This window comes from Adiantum capillus-veneris, chromosome 8 (genome assembly GCF_014529385.1).
Source record: "Adiantum capillus-veneris isolate H3 chromosome 8, ASM1452938v2, whole genome shotgun sequence".
In the NCBI taxonomy this organism is placed as follows: Eukaryota; Viridiplantae; Streptophyta; class Polypodiopsida; order Polypodiales; family Pteridaceae; genus Adiantum; species Adiantum capillus-veneris.
The window spans coordinates 43247235-43258154 of record NC_140938.1 but is presented as its reverse complement, the minus strand read 5'-3'; positions in this window follow the sequence as shown (position 1 = coordinate 43258154).

Here is a 10920-nt window from a genome sequence, read left to right as displayed (position 1 = left end):
AAGATGGAAGCGGGAAGCATAAATTAGGTGGCCAGACCTACTTTTGTAAAATTCTTGCAGAATGAGCTACAACAATCCTATCAAGGAAATTTTTGAGTCTAACATAGATTTCACAGCCTAGTAGGACTAACAAGGGAATCTGGTCCAGGTATAGATATCCAAGGTAGGCTAAAACCACCTCATTTTCACTTGTGGCATTTGTAGAGAGAGATTTTCGACCTCTTTTGCGCATCGTTTTCGGAGTCTACAATTGCCCGTTTTCAGTGCCGTCTCACACAAGACATGAGGGGTAAGTTCTTTACTCATCAATGATCCATTTTAAACACACGGTAGCTAGTTTAAACCCCTAGAAAAAACCCTAGAAACCGAGCAGTGCACGAAGACCTACGATAAAAAACTGACCATAGTGGCCTGTCAGTTCAACAAAATCGGATGAAATTTGAACTATAGCATGCCCTAACATAATAGAACTTTTCTATATCATCAGTTGACCATTTAGCGGGGGTCAAGGGGGTCCCCAGTAGAAAAGCTAGGTTTTTGGCAGATGCCAGAATTTGGATCTGACTCCACAGACAGCCTGCCTACGAGGTTCATATACAATGTGTATGATTGGTTTAGTGAAATCAATCAAGCAAAGCCCTCGCAAAGCAAAAAATGGCTCGAAGGCAACAAAGCGTCAAATTCGACATACGCAGTCAAACTGACTCCAAATGAGCCAAAATTGGATGAGTTACTTCACGACTATGTTGCGGACAAGTCCAAAGCCTCAAAATTGACTGACCAACTCAACAGGCAGTATAGTCATAGAAATCGGAGATTTCAGAGTTGACAAAGCACAAAGTGATTCCGGAAAGACCAAACTTGACCAAATTCAATTTAGGACTTGTTTTAGGTGTATAGAATGTGTTTAGGTCAAAATTTTTAAGTTTTGCAAAAAAGTTGTGACTGTTGTAAATAATCGCGATTATTTACTTTTGCACTATTTTTGCTTGGAAATTGTATCATCTCACCTATCATGTGTACACACCTATTACATGCCAAAAATCAAGTATGAGCCAAAATGAGCATCTATAACTTGGAAAATTGCCAAAAAACGCAAAGAAGTCTTTGCAAGCCAAATTTTGGGTTATGGACCACATTTGTTGATTCAAATCACCTCATATCTCATACACAGAGTCTATACAATGCCTAGAACCAATTTGCATAAAAAAATGTTGATTTTGGTAGAAATGTTAGTAATCACGATTATTTACTTTCTAGCCAAAATGGGAGAATTTTGATATTTTGCCATCACACATCCAAAGTACATGATGTGTTAAACCCACTAGCTAAGTTTGAATCAATTTGGAGCTCAAAATCTCAAATTTCCATTATATCTACTGTTTCAGAGACCTAAAGCCAAAATCTGGTACCATTTTCACCCTATGCATCCAAATGAGCACATATTTCACTCAAAGCATGTATTTGGTATATACTTCAAGCCTGTAATGCCAAGTTTGCAAAAATTTAGAGAAATTACTCAGCTGTAAATAATTGCGTTATTTACTTTGGTTGTAAATTTTTATTTGAGCTTGACATTTTTGTTCCTTGTATGTTTTTATGCATCTATACTTGTTCAAAAATTGATTTGAAGCAAATTGGACCAAAATTGTCAGCATTTCAGACTAAAGGACATTTCAGAGAAAAATCCATCAAATTTGCTAACTTTGACACTCTATTCAGTGCAAAGGAGCCATGCAAGTAGTAGAGAGGGCCAAGAAGAAGCTCAACCAGAAAGAAAAGTTGCAGGAGCTACCCTCATACCAACTGGATCCAAATTCAATCAAAGCCGCCAAGGCAGCCTATCTTTCAAAAGAACAGCCAGAAGAGCATCACACCACAGTGTTCACCGGCAGATTCAAGAGCGAGAAGGGACATCAGGTAGAGTTGCAACTCCTACCAAAAGAAGTGTATGATGTTTCCGCGAAATTTGAGACCAAAGAAGCCAAACGCAGGCTAGGACTCAGAGATTTCTATGAACAGGAGCCATGCGGTGTGGATTTCCAAAAAGCTTACGCGCTTTTATCCACAATTAAAGAAGATGGAACTGCCTAGATTTCTGACCCTTAGTGGAATAAAGTTGAAGTGGTGATAACCAAGGAAATAGTGGTAGTAGCACTCAGACTGCCCACAGAAGTGTTGAGATGTCGAGCTCTACATCTTGAGCTGGCATCCACTACAAGTCTTGGCCACTTACGGCATTTACTCACTGACGCTGTCAGGAGTTTTTCTGAGAAAGGGATTGCCCATATGTACATATACATGCATGGTGCATCAAATAAAGAATTGCCCATTTTCCAGAGCCAGGTGGTTACGTGGGGCCCACATGTGTACAGGTAGGACAAGGTGTACATAATGCATCGATTTTCAATATTACCAGTACCAGTGTGTTTTTTCTACAATAAGGAGGAGTTGGTAGCGCGTAAAACTTCTCGAGGAAGCTATCCGCGGGCTGACGACATGAGGTAAGCAGGTGCATCAGATGGCATCTAGTGGCGTCAGGAGGCCAAATGGGGTCAATACTTGCACGTGGATAAGTACAGACACAACGTGGATGTTTTCTTGTGAGAATTATGCAGAAAGGTCATCATGAGGACCACTTTTTGGGGCCACTTCACGTGGTTGCAGGATGCATTATTAAAAAGAAATGAGTGCCAGGTGTGCGGATGATGCAAAAAGGTGACAACTATGCACTGCGAGGTCAGTTTTTGGCCTGTTCGGGGTCCGTTTGAGGTCATCTAAAAGGCCAAGGGTGCCCAAGTAATAAATCTAAGTGTGGGAACTGAAAAAACTGAGAGAAGAACAGAAAAAACGTGGAGAAGAGAGGAGGAACAGCCGCAGGTGTGTTTTTTGGGTTTTTGGAGCCTGTTTTGGTCGTAAACTGCTCATCCGAGGTCGGATTTGAGCACTTTGACATTCTAGACTGGGGTTTTGGGCCGTTCCGGACGCGATGGCGCTGTCCATTTTTCCAAATTCCTCACTCTTTTTCTGCTATTTTTGCTGTGTAAGTTTCTCCTATGAGCGAAGTTTCTGCTCTAGTTTGTGATTGTATCTGGCTTATTTTACCCATATTGTGTGAGCTATTTGCCCCATTGGTGTTGGCCCAAGCTCAATTGTATCTAAACATCAGAAATTATCCTCTTTTGAGCTGAGTTTTTTGGGTGTGTGTGTGTGTGTGTCTGTGTGGAGTGGGCAAGTGGATAGTCTCTCTCCTCTCACTCCAGAGGTGTGTTCCTTGTCTTGGCCAGGTGTGTTGTCTAAGCCGAGTGGTGCCCCATAGTGTGTGTGTGTATCTTCCCAAGAGTGTGTGTCGGGTCGTTATAGAGGCGCTGTGTGTGTTTTTATCCCGCTCACAGCGCGTTAGGTGACCAACACGGAGGATCTCTTTCAGTGATTCTACAGCTGGACTACACTTATAGTGCCAGCCTAGTACGCTTCTAGCGAGTTCACACTTAGTGACCGCATGTACATATGTGCTACTTTTCAGTTTTAGCACTAAGTCATTTTGTACTCTCTTTTCTGTGAGTAGAAGAAGAAGCTTTTCATCTCTCTGTGCTTTGTGCTTGTCTTGTGTAGCTCTCTTGCATCCTCTTTCTTTACATGGTATCAGAGCCTGGTGCAGGCAAGAGAGGCTAAGAGAGCAAGAGCATCACAATCCCTTCGTTCGCAATCCATGACCAGATGCCGAACAATTTTTTGTACAAGTTTCTGAACAGGTCTCCAAAGTGCAGTACACAGAGATTTACTGTACAAGTACAGTGGTTTTATGTACGCTTGATTGTGGACACTCGTTGAGTGTAGAAAGCGTTATAGGTACCACGATAGCAGGTTCAACAGATTTGCAGGTTTTTGCAGATTGCACCTATTTTGTCTTAGTGCTTCAAGATGTCTAACGGTTTCAGTCAGATTGTCACTGAGAAGCTTGAGAAAAATAACTACCCTGCATGGAAGTTCAGAATAACAAATTTCCTAAAAGGAAAAGGTTATTGGGACTATGTAGAAGGAGACAATGAAAAGGAACCAGAGATTTCCGAGGCAAATGCTACAGCAGAACAAAGGAAAGCTTTGAGGGACTGGCAACAAGGCCAGAACAAAGTGATGTATTGGCTTTCTATGAGCATCACAGATGGCATGATGGGCTATCTACAGGATGTTGAAACCCCCGCCATTGCATGGAAAAAATTAGGCAGAGTGTTTGAGGTGAACACCAAGTCCAGGAAGCTTCAACTAAAGTCGGAGCTAAATCAGGTTAAGAGGAACAACCTCTCCATCAATGATTATGCTTTGAAGATCAAGAGTATCACTGAGGCTCTTGGATCTATTAAAGTCTCAGTGGAAGACGATGACATTGTCCGTGCATGCTTGGATGGCCTAGGAGATGAGTATGTACATTTCAGGTCTTCCATGAATACAAGAGACGACATCCCCATGTTTCAAGATTTGATTTCTATGCTTATTCTTGAGGAGAAGAACCTTGACACATCTTCTTCTCATGGCAGAAATAATTCTGAACAGGCCTTCTATTCTAACTCCAACAGAGGTAGAGGTAGAGGTCGTGGTCGAGGCCCAAGGGGTTGCAGGGGCCAATTTCAAGAAGGTCAATCAAATCAAAACAATATAGGTGGCAGTGGAAACCAGTCTCAAGGCAGGGGGAGTCAAAGAGGTCGTGGTGCAGGATCAAGCAGGCAGCAACATACTGCAGATAGTAGAGAATGTTGGACTTGTGGTGAAAGAGGTCACATGTCACATGACTGTCCAAAGGGAAAAGCAAGTGGAAAGAGAGAATAGGGCAACTATGCATCTACTAGAAGAGATGCAGATGACAGCAAAAACGAGCGCATGTTTGTTTTGCAGCATGTAATGAATACAATGACTGTAGAGAATTCCACCCAAGATGATGTTTGGTATGTGGATTCAGGTGCCTCTAATCACATGACGTCTCGTGGAGAGTGGTTTAGAGATATGCGCAAACCAGATCTGTCAGGCTATGTGCAGACAGGAGATGACACAGCTCACCCCATTGCTCATGTAGGGGACATACCTCTAAATACAAAGAGTGGGAAATCAAAGTACTTAGCAGATGTACTTCATGTCCCAAACACTACAAAGAATCTTGTTTCTATTGGACAAATGGTTGAGCAGGGTTTGCAGGTTCGTTTCAATCCGAATGGATGTTATGTAGAAGATTTCCAGAATGGCTGTAAGCTAATCACAGAGGGCAAATGTGTGGGCAGAATTTTTACGCTGAATGTAGACATGCCTGAGGTAAAAGCTGCATTATTTGCACAGGGCACATGTGTTGTGGCTGATGTTGACATTTGGCACAAACGCATTGTCCATGTCAATGAGCAGAGATTACGCAGCATGCAATCAAAACAGATTGTAAAAGGTTTGCCCAAATTCAAGGTGGATGGTATGCATAAAGTGTGTGCAGCATGCTAGTTTCGAAAACAATCAAAGGGCTCATTTCCACATGAGCGCAATGTATGTAAAAAGCCACTTGAGGTGGTGCACACAGATGTTTGGGGTCCACAACCGATACTGCAAGTATACATGGTTGCAGGTATTATGTCTCTTTCATTGATGACCATACAAGGAAAGTATGGGTCTACTTCATGCGTAACAAAAGTGAAGTGTTTGGTCACTTTCAGGACTTCAAAGTCATGATTGAGAAGGAGACAGATATGCAAATCAAGACATTGAGGTCAGATGGAGGGGGAGAGTACTTCTCCAATGATTTTTCAGATTTTTTACGAATGCATGGTATACGCAGGCAGTTTACATGAAGATATACTCCACAGCAGAATGGGGTCGCAGAAAGGAAAAACAGGCACATTGCAGAGGTTGCACGTGCATTGATGAATGAGAAGAACATGCCTCATCATTACTGGGCTGAAGCTATAAATACAGCTGTGTACATTATGAACAGGACACCTACAGCTGCGGTGCATGATGTAACACCCGAGGAAAAGTTTACAGGTACAAAGCTTGATTTGGCACAGTTGAAAGTGTTTGGCTGCATAGCTTACGTGCATGTACCAGATGAGTTGCGTAGGAAATTGGATCCTAAAGCAAAGAAATGTATTTTTGTGGGATGTTCCCTTGAACAAAAGGGGTACAGGTGCTACAATCCTACTACACGAGAATTACGAGTGAGCAGAGATGTAGTCTTTGATGAGATGAGCAGCTGGTACAGTAATGCACATGGCACTATTGGGGCTGATGTAAAAGATGATGTGGTTGTACAAAATGTGAGGCCACAGTCACAGGTTTTGAGTGGACCACAAGAGTCGTCTTCTCGTGGCTCTGTTGAGAAGCCATGGAATGGTAGATTACGTACGCAGGTTACTCCACCAGCAGGTACAGGGAATGTATCACGAAAAGGAAAGGAAAAGGTTGATGAACCTCCCTTTATGGCTGATGCATCATCAGGTTTTTCACATGTAGACATGGATTCAGATGGTTCTGAACAAAGTCTTGATGAGGAATTTGGAATTCCGGCTGTCAGGACACCTGGTGTAAGGAAAGTACAAGAAGATGCTAGAGGGCAAAGGAGTGACCTAGGACCGCGCAGATCTAACAGAGTCAGAAATCCAGTTCAGAAATTGACTTATGATGGGTATCTAGCGTATCACCAAGCCTACATGGCTAAGGTGATACAGGATTTGGAGCCCACATGTTTTGAGGATGTAGTTGGAAATGTGCATTGGGATGATACAATGAATGAAGAGATGACTGCATTGGAAGCAAATGACACATGGGAGTTGGTGCCATTGCCAAGTGTCAAGAAAGCTATTGGCTATAAATGGATGTATAAAAACAAGCATAAGGCTGATGGTAACATTGAGCGTCACAAGGCAAGGCTGGTCGCAAAGGGTTATGCAAAGACGTATGGCATAGACTATGAGGAGATCTTTGCTCCAGTGGCAAAGATGACGACTGTGAGAGCTGTCATAGCAGTGGCTACATCTAGAGGATGGATTATGCATCAAATGGATGTAAAGAATGCCTTCTTGAATGGTGAGTTGCAAGAGGAAGTGTATATGGATCAGCCACCTGGTTATGTCGATCTAGGTTACCCAGATTATGTATGCAGGCTTCTCAAAGCTTTGTATGGTTTGAAGTAGGGCTCTAGAGCATGGTATGACAGGATTGCCAAGTATCTTGTCAGTATTGGGTTTAGGAGAGCTCATGCTGATCATTCACTCTATGTACGTGAGAGTGATGTGGGGATTGTGGTCGTTACCATATATGTAGATGACCTTATTATTGTGGGTGACAATGCTATGGAGATTGACCGTGTGAAGGGTCTTCTCAAACAGGAGTTTGAAATGAAATATTTGGGCGAGTTGCGCTACTTTCTTGGCATTGAGGTGATCAGGACTCCAGAGGGTGTATGGTTGTCACAGAGACAATATGCTTTGGATATGTTGTCAAAGTATGGTATGGTTGATTGTAAGCCAATTTCTATTCCCTTGGATGTGAATGCAAAGCTGAGTGCAGATAAGGGTGATGTTGTTGAGGATGTCAAGATGTACAGGAAGATTGTGGGTAGTCTAATCTACTTGACTATCACGAGGCTAGACTTGAGCTACACAGTAGGCTTGGAGAGTCAGTTCATGCAGCTTCCGAGGAAGCCACATTTGGGAGTACGACGCACACTTCGGTATGTGCAAGGGACTCTTGACTACACATTGTTCTATGCAGCAGATGCGCCATTAGCATTGTATGGGTATACAGATGCAGATTGGGCATGTAGCATTGTTGATAAGAGATCTATGAGTGGCTTCATGTTCTCTTTTGGGAGTACTGCTGTTACTTGGAGCAGCAAAAAGCAGCCTACAACTGCTTTATCGAGCACAGAGGCCGAGTACAGAGGTGCAGCAGTTGTGGCGTGCGAGGTAGCTTGGCTACGGGTAGCTTGGCAGGGAGTGCAGGTGGACCAGCAGATTGTCATCCATTGTGAAAACCTCAGCAACATGCAGTTGGCTAGGAACCCAGTGTTCCATGCCAGGACCAAGCACAAAGAGGTCCATTAGCACTACGTTCGAGAGCGAGTGTTGGTGGGCGACATCGACTTGGTCTATGTAAGCATAGAGGAGCAAATAGAGGATATCTTTACCAAGGCCCTCAGAGCTGAGAAGCTTCGACGTTTCCGGACTATGCTTGGACTTTGCGACATGCAAAGCTCGAGGGGGAGTGTTGAGATGTCGAGCTCTACATCTTGAGCTGGCATCCACTACGGGTCTTGGCCGCTTACGGCATTTACTCACTGGCGCGTTAGGTGACCGACACGAAGGATCTCTGCCAGTGATTCTACAGCTAGACTACACTTATAGTGCCAGCCTAGTACGCTTCTAGCAAGTTCACACTTAGTGACCGCATGTACATATGTGATACTTTTCAGTTTTAGCACTAAGTCATTTTGTACTCTCTTTTCTGTGAGCAGAAGAAGAAGCTTTCCATCTCTGTGTGCTTTGTGCTTGTATTATGTAGCTCTCTTGCATCCTCTTTCTTTACAAGAAGGAATGACAATGAGGGCAAGAGATAGGAAAACGCCAGGTACTTTCACCAAAGAAACCGCCGTAGCCACTGTTAGAAGCTGGACACACCCCACGGCATCTAACTACTCGGAGGACTATTATTCTTTTGTAATTATTCATTCATTGAGGAAAACCTGATTTTTCACCTTGTAATTATTGGGACTTATAGAAGTTTCCAGATTGTATCCCAGTTTTGATAGTTAGATTGAGTAGATGGTTGGTTTTGGAACTTTAGGGTTTGAGAAATTGTAAGGTATATATACCACTTTTTGACCTTAATGAAAAATCTTTTTGTCATTTTAAACAAGTTTTGAAGTCTGGAGTGAGCGTACTGTGTAAGAGAGAGAGTGTGAGCTTCATCTTGACGCTACGTGTGCTCCGGAGGTTGGAACGAGTGTGGAGAAGTGCAGCGTGTTGCCCCCGACTAGAGCTACGCGCCGATACCAACATTCTGCACGTACGGTCCGGCTTTGTGAGCTCCTTCTACGAGCTTCATCGGTTGTTTGGGTGAGCATACGTTGTCCGATTTTGCATTGCAGCATATCCACGCGTTCACATTGAGTAGAACTACACATTACGCACTTTAGATTTTGGAAATGAAGACCTGCAGATTTCGGCCAGACATCCTACGTGTTCTGCACCAGGTGTTTTGGGTCGGGATTTTGGTTCATAGACCTTAGGGAGAGCGACCTATTGGTATTAGTAGGGTCTCCTTCAAGTTCTATGGTGTTTCGAGATTGTTTGATGGGTGTTCGACTCTAGGGAGCGTTGTAGGAAGTTTCCTCTTTTGCACTCTTGAAGGCTGTGACTTAGACAATTGGTAGAGAGCTCTGTAGGAATTAGTTAGGAGTCGGTCGAGTGTAGGTTGACACATTATGCTTGCTTCCACGCACCTGCGGGTCGAGCTTCGTCCTTAGCTGACATTACATGTTAGGTGAGTTCTCGCTGTGCTGACGTCCGTCGTGGCGTATCCGTCCAACATTGGCGCCGCTGTCGGGGACGAAAACCTTAGGTAGGTGATCGAGACTAATCCTTGAGGATTGGGATTTTTGGCTTGCCAAGAGTTTCGCTTTACATTTAGATAGGATCAGAGGGTGGAGGACTCTCTAGGTCTTAGAGGGAGTCTAGGAAGCATGTGTTTGGCTTAGATCCTTCGACTCAGGTAGATGAGGTTGACTTTTGTAATTTTAGGTAGTAGTCGAGTTCTAGAGTAGGAGATGGAGTGGTAGAAGCGGTGAGAGGAGAGCTTGAGAGTCCGGAGAGGCCAAAAAGCAACCAAAAACACCATTATCACCATTTCACATGATAGGTAGGAGTAGAGTAAGTAGGACATCATGATTCAAGATCTAGAGCATTTCATACATGTACACTTGCTTGGTAGAATCATTACAAGTTTGTAAAAGACAAAAAAGTGTGTTTGAAAGCTTAATTGAAGTCCAAAAGTTATTGTGAGTGTTTCTGATAGATCTACAGAGCATCAGGAGCATTCCTGCCAGAAAAAACTTTAATTTTAAGCCAGGAGACATCATACGTGTAGGATGTCTACAGGCCCATCTGGGAGGAATTTTGGGATTTTGAGTTGACCAGTGTGTTCAAGAGGTAGGGTTTACCCTAATTTCAACTGGAAAGTGTAAATTTGGCCATATCTTGACAGGATAAGGCCAGATAGACTGAAATTGCCAGACATCCTACCCAAATAGTGCCAAAACATTATTTTGGGACCAAAACCATAAGATGGCTGCATGAGCATGTCTTGCATGATATATTGAGTGGCTGAAAGGGGTTTCACCTCATTTGGGTAAGAAAATTGGGTTCAAAGCGGACTTTAGCACTTTTGACTAAAAAAGCAAAAACAGCTAAAATTTGGGACTTTTGACATCCAAAACAAAATCTAAGTATACCACTGGGTTACTGACATCAAAGGGAAGCTGTGGGACAAATCTGGGGTCAAACAGGCCAAAAAGACATTCTACGCGTAGGATGTCTTCTGAGTGATTTTGGACTCCAAACTGAGTTCTGAGTATACCAAAGTGATCAGCAACTCAAGGGGAGCCTGGGTTTTGAGTTTGAAGCCATTCTGATGAAAAAGACATCCTACGTGTAGGATGTCTAATGCAAGAAATTGAAGCCAGACTTTGACTTTGAGCATAGTAAGGTGTTATATAGCCTAAGACAAGCCTCCTAGTCAACTTTGGTCCAATTTGGAGTTGATTAGACTGATCACTACCATCAACAGGCCGTCGGAACAGATTTCTGACTCTTTGACCAGTTAATAGGTGTCCAAATCAAAAAGTAAAAGCAGCTGTAAGCTCAAAACAACAAGAGGAAACAACAGTGC